Raw genomic sequence first — 12,349 nt, forward strand, 5'->3', positions numbered from 1 at the left:
TTGTTTTGAACCTAGTGTACACATTTGGTTATGGCACATGAGTTCAATATTAGCAAAAAAACAATTACAAATGGCAGATATTGAGGGTTGTGATTGTTATCACATAGAGTGACATATGTAGTGAAGTCAGTAGGCGGGAGAGGTACAGCCATAATGTCAGCTGCATTACCCATTATTTGGATGACAAGTTTAGGCTGATGTCACCCATCATGTAGAGACATGGATATGCTAGGTGTGAGATGCCCTTTTGTATGCAGGCTTCCCATGTACTTCCTCTGAGACTTTCAATGATCTATGATGTGAAAATAGCTGTTACAACTACAGTAAAAGTAATGTGCAATTGACCCATTGTGCTATTCCACCCAATGCATTTCCTATGGTAAATAGTTGCCCTTTCTCTTCACAGCTGCAAACATGAGTGCCGCACAGAGATATCAGTTTGAAAGGTGTGCAATGAGATACCAGCACATCCTGCAGGTGCAGTCGGGGTTCAGAAGGATGGCCCGAAAATACCAAGCGGATCGGGCCTCTGGAGCATGGTGGGCCTCACCACAGGGTGGCCCAACATTGCCAACAACAGCCACCACCAGCACATCCACCAGTTCTCCCCAAGTGGCCCCAGCAATGGCGGGGACAGTTGACCCTGCCTCTGCAGTACGACCTGGACCCAGCAATTTCCGAGCTGCAGGACAGTCCAGTGGGCAAACAACAACTCCCACACCGTGCACCTCTGCCAGCACACAGACAGCAGCAGCCCCTCCTATTGACCATACGGCATTCCTGGCTTTAAACTGGAAAATGGACAAGTTTATTACCAAGGTGGACAAGCTAAGCCAGGATGTGGCCTACATTAAGAAAAGGGTTCGGTCCATCAGGCGGACCCTACGGGGGGCCAACCTCTAGGACTTTATTGCTTGTTTTAAGTTTATCCCTCCCCTCTCTCCTCTTTCCTTTTTGTAATGATAGTTGGGTTTTGGGGATTAGTGTTAGGTTAGTGTAGGTTGTTAGCTTAGTTAGTGTTAGGGAGGAGGGTGGGGGGTCCTTATTCTTTCTATTTTTCTTTTTTGTGTGGGTGGGTGGGTGGTGGTCAATGTTGGGATTCCTGTCTGTTTACAAAAAATAAAATAAAAAAATATAAAAAAATTATAAAAAAAAGAAATACAAAAAAATATATGATTGTTTAGGATAGTATAGTATGTGTGTAAGTTAATATGTGTTGTCCTGCATGTGTCCTATCTCATAATGGTGGGTGGGGGGTTGATGTTTAGATCGATTCGTTATATGTGTAGAGTAAGTTTAGCTTAGGTTAGTTAGGGACAGTTGTGGGTTAGGAGTAGTCATGTTAGATTAGTGTAGGTATGACTTTTCCCTTAGTTGCCTCTGGTGTGAATACATAAGAATAAACATATAGTTAAACCTTTGCATTATGCGTTAACTGCTACTTGATCATGGCCTTGACATCAGTGTAGGTGATTGTTTTTCTATGACATTTGTGTCCTATGCTACACACACCAGAAAATGGAGGTTTAACATGGCAGCTACCCCTGTGCTAACTTGGTAAGTATCCACCATTTGGTACACCCACCATTAGTAGTTTACATGGATCAACAAGGATTTGTGTTGATGAGTAGGTATTCTACATCACAAAGTGTGCTTCCAGACTTGGTATTGTGGTTAATTTATTAGGTCGGACTGCAGTGTGATGTTCAGGGACATCTTTGTAGATGAGGTGTTGTTAACACTCTTGTCTTGTTGTCTTCATTGCTGACATAGATCATGTGTGTAAAAATTCAGCATGACTTCCCTTCATGGAAGTATACTCAGGGTGATTGATGCAGTGTTTAGTTGTGTTTGCTTAGATTATGCTGCATAATTTCATTTTTTAGTATTGCATGGTGCCTACATTTCTCAGCCACCATTAGTTGACTTGGATTGCTATAGATGGAGCATTATTCTGTCCAACACAGCATAATTGTGTGTGGTTTGTCCCTTCATCAGTTATTCTCCTCAGGATGGTCAGGCTATGATGCAATCCTGGCCACTGCACAGATGTATCAGACTACATGATGTCAGGACAGTTGTATTGACAAGCTACATGGTTGTCACACAGGCACTTTAGAGTTATCTACTGCACAGTTGATGTGTCAAATTACACGGAGACATATTAGGTGTGCAAGTGCTATTTATTGATAGGTGCTGTAGTGCAAAATGTACATTGTCCATGTTTGCTGATTCCGTTCTGGTGCATTCTTACATGGTGATCCTACAGAAGGGGTGTGGATGATGCTCCTGACATGCTGGGGTGATGTAACAGACAGTGCAGAGGGACAGGATTTGCCGAATAGTAGGAGAGAGACATTCACTGGCAATGCTGACAAGTCATACAGTGGTTAACAGAACAGTCATTGAGTATAGTTGTAGTGAGACTGGCATTTGACAAAACGTAGGACCTTGGTCAAAGTAGGCCATGGTGCAGGGACTAGTGCTTCCGGGTACTCTTCCGTGAGAATGTGATCTGTTCCATGTCTTCTTCTTCTGATGTGTGTGTTGCCTGGTTTGTCCTTGTTGTTGTTGGTTTTGAAGGGGCAACACACACCTCAGTGTTAGAAGACGTGGAGTTAGACATCCCGGGGGCTGCTCCCTGTGAAGTGCTTAAGGGCAGTACTGCTGCAAGGAGGGTCTGCTGGTTTTTGAGAATAGCAGCCACATCACGATGGTAGGCAGCCAGGTCAGCCCTGAGGGAGTCATGATTGCATTTGTGCATGCAGTGGAAAGTTTGGGGTGTGAGGTGTTGTGGCAACTCCCTTACTGCAGTGGTGAATTCCTTTATAGTTTCTTGTAGTCCATGCAGTATGGATGTTAGGGCTTGCATAGCAGCTGCCTGATCTGCAGATGACAACATGCACGAGCGCACCCCCTCAAGGCTGGCTGCCATATTTTGCATCCCCACCCGCACCTCCTTGGCCAGCTCCCGCTGTACACCAACTACAGTTCTTTCAAAGCTGGTGCCAGTGTCGACAGAGTGCTCAGCTGTGTAGGAGCTGGCAGGTCTTGCAATTGGGGTGGTGGGTGGTTCTTCTGTGATGGCTGCTTGTTCTGTGCTCCTCCTTGTGACTGAAGGTGGGGTCTGGAGGGTTTCAAGTACCTTTTGGATGGTCTCCTGGGGAATGTTTATGGGCTCGTCATCCATGTCATCAGGGAAATCAGGGACAGGCATATCGGCAGGAGATCCATGTTCCTCTGCAATGAAACAGGGTACAATTAGTGTGTCTGTGTTGTGACACTTTTGCCATAACATGCAAGCCTTTGGATGAATTTACTTTGTGATCTTGTTTGGTATTGGTATCTGCTGTCCTTCATATGGGCATTGTTATAGGCCTATGGCCCACCTGTGTGTCACATGTATGATATAGAGTTATCAGACTTGTCTGCCTAATCGCCTCTAGGTGTTGCTTTGTACCAATTAGGGAATAACCATCTTTTTGTCCTACTCGACCCTCCGTGTATATCTATTTGTATGGTGAGACCTTTCACTGGCTGTGGGTGTTGTGATTGCCCGGGCAGCACACTTGCCTCTCAGGACCTGCCCCAAAATCTGATTGTTCACATTGACCTAATTGTAATTGTTATGTGGCATATCCTATGCATGGCAATGTTACGATGTGATATGGATGTAGACATTGTTAATGTTTCCAGCTGATGTTGGGTAATGTGTGTTTAATTGGATTGCCCTGTTTATAATATCAATGTCCTATTTGGTCCCTGACTGTGCAGGTGTATTTCAGTGACCAGTTGCATGTGTCCCTTCCTCAATGTTGTTGTTGTCTGAGCAGTATGACATTAGTGATGTTGACTTGTTAGCCAGGCACGTGAGGGACCCTGACGTATGCAGCATGTGTGTGTCCTTAGTGCTGTGTGGCTCCTATTGCTGTTTACTTTGGCTGATGTATGTGTCAACTATGGGCATTGACATTTGAGTGTACTGGTGCCTTTGTCTTATTTCTGGAGATTGTTGCAGATGTCATCCTCACCCCCTAATTTAGGTATGTATGTTCCATGGGGAGGTTACTGCCATTGGCTACTATAGCTGCACAGAGATCAGAGGTGTTAGTGTCAACTGTTGTTGCAGTTACATTGCAGTTGTTGTTTTGGCTACTGGATTACTGATAGGGACCTAGTTGATGTAGGATATATTTTGACTGACGAGTGCCAGGATGTAAGTTTGACGTAGTGGCCTTCCCACCTGTTGAGGCTTTCCCTTAGCTCCATTGTTGTCATGGCAGGATGCCCCCATGGGACTGTTGTTGGTGTCGTGTTCTGTCTGTGCTGGGCATGCCCCCCTGCCGTGCCCCTTTACCCATGCCACTCCATATATATGCTGACTTACATGCATTGTGTAGTAGGTATTCCCCACCCCGGTTGCAGTTAACATTATTGCATTATAATTCCCCATGCGACTTACCCTGCATGTGCGTTGTCTCGTGGTAGTCTGCACTGTCCTGTCCTTGAATCCCTGTGACGATCTCCTCAGGGATGACGGCTGCGACCATCTCCTCCATGTGGTCCAGGGCCTCCTGGTGTGCTGGACTCCCCCTCCAGTCTGCAGTGCTGCCTTCCTGTTCCTGGCCATTTTTTCCTTTGTCCTACGTTTGCAGTCATGCCAGCGTTTCTTACACTCAGTGACTGTCCTGCGTACTTCAGCCACACTGTTGATCTTGTCAACAATTTGTTGCCATATGGCCTCTCTGCTGCTGATTGGCAACTTAGAGGTGATGAACAGTTGGTGCTGGTGTTCCGTCACCTCTTTAACCAGGATTTCCTGCTCCTCTGCACTGAAGCGACACTTTCTCTTTTTTCTATATATGTCCTGGTTCCTGTATGGATCATCTTGGCTGGTTCCTGGTCTGCTGTCATCTTCCTGGGGTCTGTAGTGGCATCTGGGATCCATTTTGGCTCTCCTCTGCTAAAAGGGCAGTGTTCGCGGGTATTTTTGACGCTATTGCGTAAAAAAAAACGGCGCTTTCCGGATTGCGCTGTCGTAAATCGACCCACAGTCATTTATGTCGCGTTAACATTGTTTTCCTTTACGACTTGATGCCGCTGTGTGCGTAAAAAAAAAATGACTCCCACCTTTTGGTTGCGCCGCCGTGCGTCAAACTATAAATTTGACGCCCGCACGGCGCATCGAAATGGCGTTAGCCGGCGGTAAAAATTTTGGCGCAAAACTGCTCCGGCGCAGCTTTGCGTCAAAAATGTATAAATATGGCCCAAAGTCTTAAAAAATGAACTAGCCACAGATTACTCACACTTAATTTCAGCATTTGTTTGGCCCACATTTACTAAGATTTCATGGATTGTAGTGCAGGATCCAAATATGCTGCACTGTGGTGCGTTGCACGAAAGAGAAATATAGGTCAGCACCATATCAACTGAGACTTGCCTGGTGCTGATGTCATCTCCTGTGCTGGTGCATAAGCAGGCTGCCTTTTACCACACACAGCCTGGCACCATGGCACAAAAGAGAATTTACATTGCCTTGATAGGATTTGTAATTAAGTCGTACCTTTCTCTGGAATTCCTGTGTGTAAATAACCAAAGAAGAATTAGACACATTGAACTTGTGTTGTGCACTACAGCAGTTTTTGGGTGATATTTAAAGTATTTCCCCTCAACTGTATCTGCTTTCACTAGGCATTAATTTTTTTTTTAAAGTTCTGTCGAGATGTCTTAGCTGATCCCGCTGTGCATCAAACCTTTGGGTGTTTGTGCTGGTCCACACCCAGGAACGTTCTCTTGACGCAAAGTGGTGCAAAGTTGATTTGGTGCTGTGAAAAGTGCACCCATCTAGCATAAAACAACTTTTGCACTGGAAATTAAATCACAGGTTCTTCTTTGCATTGCTTTGCATCATGCTGTTTCTGGTGCAATGCCTCAGTAAATATGGTCTACGTTTATTGGTGACAGGCTGGGTTGATGCCCGAACAGACAGGGAGGTGAACATCCTTGTGTTCCCAACAATCCTGACAGTACGACTGCAGATTGCTTTGAAACTATTACAGTTGCAAGGTTTTGCAGAACTCAGGATAGCCCACGTTGGGAGGAAGTGGAGTAGGACAGTGTCTCAAGGTCAGGGTTAGGTGGATGGATAATGCTATCCATAATACTTAGGAGAGATGCAGGGTTAATTAAAGGGGCTCCTGCTTTATGATTTATTGTTTCATTGAAGCCTTACCTATGCTAGAGAGCTGAGAACAGGTGATTTTGAGTGCCTCCTGTGGGCTTGTTCTCTGATAAGCCTGGCAAAAGAGACAGAGAGATATTAATCAGCTCTGTAGGACGGCCCTAGATTGACTTCCTGCACCTTGTGGGAGACAGAACAAAAACCTTTGGGGATCCAATGGCCCAGTACTAGGCTTGGTTACCACTGGGCGGATTCTCTTAAGTTCTGTGTGAAAACAGCATATCCTCAAAATGCACAGAGAGTATATAGGATGGAGAGGGGTCACTTGACCAAGTCCTACAGAGACCATGAATAGGCAGTAAATGGGTGATGTGTTGAAAATTACCACTATCCTTTCTTCTTTTTTCTCTTCTTTCTCCTTTTCCTTATTTTCACACTTAGCAGCCATGTTCTTCTTTCTCCCAGCACGCCTTTCTTGTTCCCTACATGCCTTAGGACCCTTTTCCAAAATGCCGCCTTTTCTCTATATTCTCCTATGATTCTTTCCCAATCCAATATGGTGTCTTTCTCCTTCCTGTTCGTCATTTCCTGTTTTAGGGTATATAAGGTGTGTGATTCTTGTTCTCCTTACGCTGCAACACTTCCTTTGCTGGTGATCTCCGCTCATGTTGTTTTTTCTCCAGTTTTTTCCCTCGCCTGTTCCAGTTTCTTCCAGTATTGTTTGCTTGTTGGAAGACTTACCTTTTTGCTTCTTTTTTTGTTCCAGGGAGCTCCTGCTACAGAGGTTTTTCCCTTTGGGGTTTTTTCCTCTGGGACTCCTTCTGGAGGGCACAGGCTGCCTTTTGGCGTTCCTTCATCAGCAGCACCGTGGCTACCAGAAAGGACCGCCCTTACCTTGGTCAAGGCAGAACCTACAAGGATCAAGACCACTCTGCAGTTCCAGTTGGCCAGAGACATAAACGAGGAGTAGCTTGTGACAGATTGCAGCACCAAACGAACCAGACTTCATCGAGCAGTATGGACAATACCTCAACAGCTGCTGCGGAACCCAACCAGTCCCTACTCTTAACCATTCAACAGCAAGCCCAGGAACTGCAGCAACTAGGAAATTAAAATGCAGCTTTACGACAAGCCCTGGTATCCTGAACCACAGATGTTCCCTCTGTCTCTGCTACCACACAACGTTTTTTTAGGAGATCCAAATAAGATACGAGAATTCCTCAGTGCTCTGACAGTCTATTTTGTCTTTCAACCAATGCAATTTGTGCAAGATAAAACAAAAGTGGGTTACCTCACTAGTGCCTTATCTGGTCCTGCCTTGGCCTGGGCGACTCCGTTAATAGCCTCCAATGACGCTGTGCTGTCTGACTATTCAGCTTTTGTCAGCGCATTTAAACAAATGTTTGAGCACCCGGGATTGGAGGCGTCAGTGGAGGAAGCTTTATGTGATATTCAGCAAGGTATCCTAGATGTTCTCCAATATATAACGCGCTTTAGACAACTGGCAGCAGAGGCGGCATGGGTAGAACGTACTCTGGTGACTCTGTTTCGTAGAGGTCTATGAGACAAAATAAAAGACCAACTAGTACATTCAGCTGGAGTGGAAGATTTACGAGGATTAATGGATTTAGCGCTCTCCATAGAGTATCGTCTACAGGAACGCCGTCTAGGAAAGAGGAAAACTCGTGGACCTTCTCATGCAGGAAACCCATGTACAATTGCCCATTGTTCCGAAGAGTCTCGACCTGAATTAGGAGAAGCAACAGAAGGGGAACCAATGCAAATAGGCACCGCCCGTGGCCCTCTCACTGCTAGTGAGCGCGAAAATAGACGGAGAAAAGGATTATACCTGTACTGTGGAGCTGCTGGCCACTTGCTTCGTGTTTGCCCAGTCCATCCTGTGAAGTCCTCGGAAAACGCCAATTCTCGTGCCCCTTTGAGAAGGGAGGGGACGGGATTTTCTGAGATACCTTCAATCTGTTTGTCTAAAGAAGATGCAACTGCCCTGTTTTTGTTACCTGTTACCCTGCAGTTACCTGAAGGTCGGGAAGAAAGAGCTTTGGCATTATTAGACTGTGGAGCCAGTGGAATTTATCTGGATGAGACCTGGGCCAAGAAACAAAAAAAATCCACAACTACCAAAGGGTGTTCCAGAAAGGGTTCATACTGTAGATGGATCCTTATTAGCATCCGGTCCTGTCATCAATACTACTACTACCCTATGTCTACTCTTTGGAAAGCATCAGGAACATGTCTCTTTTGATTTAATCTCCTCTCCTAATCATACAATAATCTTAGGAATACCCTGGTTTATACAGCACAATCCTTATATCAATTGAAAAAAACAGAACTATTTCTCTGTCTTCCAAATTCTGTTAAGACCATTGTTATGCCTCCGAAACCTATTGCTTCCCAAAGAAGATTTTATCCACAGAACCTGAATTAGGGTGTTCCATAAACTCAATTTGTGGGGTACCTAGCCATTATCTGAATTGTATAGACGTGTTTTAAAAACCCACGAAACGAGTACTACCTCCACATAGAGACTACGATTGTACCATTCTCCTGAAGCCTGGAGCGGTTTTCCCCTTTGGAAGAATGTACTCTCTTACAGAACCTGAAAAGAAGATACTCAAGTACTACCAGCAAGAAAATCTACAGAGTGGTCTCATTGCACCATCTTCTTCTCCCGCTGTGGCTCCCCTCTTCTTTGTGCCCAAAAAGATGATGGATCTACGTCCCTGTATAGACTTTCGTGGATTAAATAAAATCACTATAAAAGACCGATATCCACTACCTCTCATCAAAGACATATTGGAAGCTGTTAGGGGGCACAGATCTTTTCAAAATTAGACCTTCGGGGAGCATACCATCTTTTAAGAATTAAGGAAGGTGATGAGTGGAATACCGCTTTTCGTACACCTTTTGGTCATTACAAATATTGGGTAATGCCCTTTGGTCTAACAAACACGCCCTGTATTTTTCAAAGATTCATGGATTCACTATTTTCAGATCTGGTAAATCACACCATTGTGATTTATTTAGACGATATCTTGATATATTCCAGACCCCCCGAACTTCACAGACTTAGGCAACATCAACTCTACTGTAAACCAGAGAAATGTGAATTTGACAAGACAGAGGTAAAATATTTAGGATATCACCTTAGTCAGGTCAGTATCTCCATGGATCCAGAGAAAGTTCAGGCCATTCTAGATTGGCCATCACCCTCGTCCATCAAAGAAACTCAGTGTTCTTTAGGACTGGCCAAATTTTATCGCCAATTTATTTCGTACTTTGCTTAACAAACTAGCCAAATCACACAGACTCTTAAAAAAGAGAATATGTGAAATGGTTTCATCTGGACGGATGTGGCTGAAAACGCTTTCCAAAACCTAAACGGAGCTTTCACCCAAGCACCTATACTACGGCATCTGGACACCAGCAAACAATTTATCGTAGTCACTGATGCTTCAGAAAGAGGTATTGGGACAGCATTATTACAAAGACAGGACGATGATGGATTAGTACATCCAATATTTTATGTCTCATGTGCTCTCTGATTCTGAGCAAAATTATTCAGTGTTGGAAGGAGAACTTATAGCTCTAAAAACAGCTTGTAAAGAGTGGAGACAATTCCTTATGGGTTCTAAAGAACCATTTGAAGTGAGGACAGACCATCGCAATTTACAATGCCTACAAAACTTTCAGTGCTGGAACAGTCGCCAAGCCCATTGGGCTTTCTTCTTTAGTCAATTCGATTTTTATGTTACCTATATTCCAGGTTCTCAAAATATCTTGGTGGATGTTCTGTCTCGACGCTACCCTGAAAGTACTAACACCGCTTCACAGCACCTTATTGATCCAGACAAAATTATTGGTTTAGTCCAGTCTTTCCTCGATAAAGTACAATCTGAGTACTCAACCCTCTCAGAACAAGAGATGAAGGAGCTGCGTCCAAAGTCACTCAAGAGTAAAGGATACTACTACCATAAAGACGCATTATTTATACCTTTTAAGATAGTGCAAAGAAAAGCACTACAAATGTGTCACGACTCCCCTGTGGCCGGTCATTGTGGTATCAAAGCCACAAAGGAATTACTCATTCGTTCTTTTTGGTGGCCCACACTTAAGCAAGATACTGAGAGTTATGTGGTATCCTGTCCCATCTGCGCCCAAGCAAAAATACCCCAACGAGGCCTGCAGGACTACTTCAACCTTTACCGGTTCCACCAACCCCGTGGTATACTATATCAATCAATTTTATGTGTTCGTTACCACCCTCAGCAGGAAACCGAGTTATAATGGTGACTGTAGACTCGTTTACAAAAATGGCTCATTTTACTGCCTTGAAGAAGCTACCCACATCCAAAGAATTAAGCCAAGTCTTCATCTAAGGGATCTTTTGTCTCCATGGCCTTCCTCAAGTTATTGTTTCAGATTGTGGCCCTTGATACATATCACAGTTTTGGAAGCATTTCTGTAAAACCCTTATCTTCTGGATTTAATCCTCAAACTAATGGGCAGATGGAACGCCTGAATCAAGGACTCAAGCAATATCTCTGCTGTTTTTGCAATACCACTCGGAGTAACGGGTCCATGTATTTAACCATTGCTGAATTTTCCTACAGTAATACCGTACATAGTGCCTCAAAAGCCACTCCTTTTTCTGCTCACATGGATTTCATCCTAAATCTTTTCCTGCCAATTCTAAGACCTCTTCTACACATCTGCAATCACCTCCTTGTCCCAAAAATTGCATAGAAATCAACGCCTTATACGGTCCAATCTTTTGTTAACTAAAAGGCACATGAAAAGAATGGCTGATAAGAAACGATGTGAGGCTCCATCTTATCAAATCCAAGATAAAGATTGGCTTTCTTCCAGATTTTTGCACCTCCGTCTATCACAAAATAAGTTTAAACCCTGCTATTATGGACCCTTTTCAATTCTTCAGAAGATTAATCCAGTGTCCTTCCGTCTTCGTTTATCTTGAACATTGAAAATCCATCCAGTATTTCATGTCTCTCAACTGAAGCCCTATAAACCTGACCCTTTTCATAGGCAATTCACCTGTCCACCCCCTTTGTTGGTGAATGAACCCGAATATGAAGTTCAAGAAATATGTGATTCTCGCATATTCCAAAACCATCTCCAACATCTTATTCATTAGAAGGGCTATCTTCTTAGTGAATGTTCTTGGGAAGATGCTTCTTCTGTTCACGCCCCACTTTTGATCTGTTGTTTTCTTCGTCTGTATCCGCACAAATCCAGGGCTCCGGGGGAACTTACTGTCTGGTTGCAGCAGACCGCGGCACGAGCTGAGTGTTCGGGTCGGGGCATGACCGCGGTTCCTGGGGGCTGGGCGTGCCGCGCCCCTTCTGTTCTCTATTTCCTCGGTCGAGGCCCCAAAGTTGGCATGGGGTCTCGGCAAATTTTGGGCGTGGCACACCCTTGATATTAGGCATGAGCATCTTCCCCCAACCCCTCACGTACGTGGTGCAGCCTGTTCCTTTCTTCTCTTCTTCTTTTTTCTCTTCTTTCTCCTTTTCCTCTTTTCCTTATTTTTACACTTAGTAGCCATGTTCTTCTTTCTCCCAGCATGCCTTTCTTTTTCCCTGGATGCCTTAGAACCCTTTTCTGAAATGGCTTCTTTTCTCTATATTCTCCTATGATCCTTTCCCAATCCAATATGGTGTCTATCCTCTTCCTGTTGGTCATTTCCTGTTTTAGGGTATATAAGGTGTGTGATTCTTGTTCTCCTTGCACTGCAACACTTCATTTGGTGGTGATCTTCACTCCTGTTGTGTTTTCTCCAGTTTGTTCCCTTGCTTGTTCCAGTTTCTTCCAGTATTGTTTTCTTGTTGGAAGACTTACCTTTTTGCTTCTTTTTTGTTCCAGGGAGTTCCTGCTATAGAGGTTTTTCCCTTTGGGATGTTTTCCCCTGGGACTTCTTCTGAGCTGCCTTTTCGCGTTCCTTCGTCAGCAGCACCATGGCTACCAGAAAGGGCCGCCCTTACCTTGGTCAAGGCAGAACCTACAAGGATCAAGACCATTCTGCAGTTCCAGTTGGCCAGACACATAAACGAAAAGTAGCTTGTGACACTATCAGTTAAGAACCCAGATGTGAGGGGCTGGCTGAGATTCTAGTTCACTGCCATCTGATGC

This window comes from Pleurodeles waltl, chromosome 10 (genome assembly GCF_031143425.1).
Source record: "Pleurodeles waltl isolate 20211129_DDA chromosome 10, aPleWal1.hap1.20221129, whole genome shotgun sequence".
In the NCBI taxonomy this organism is placed as follows: Eukaryota; Metazoa; Chordata; class Amphibia; order Caudata; family Salamandridae; genus Pleurodeles; species Pleurodeles waltl.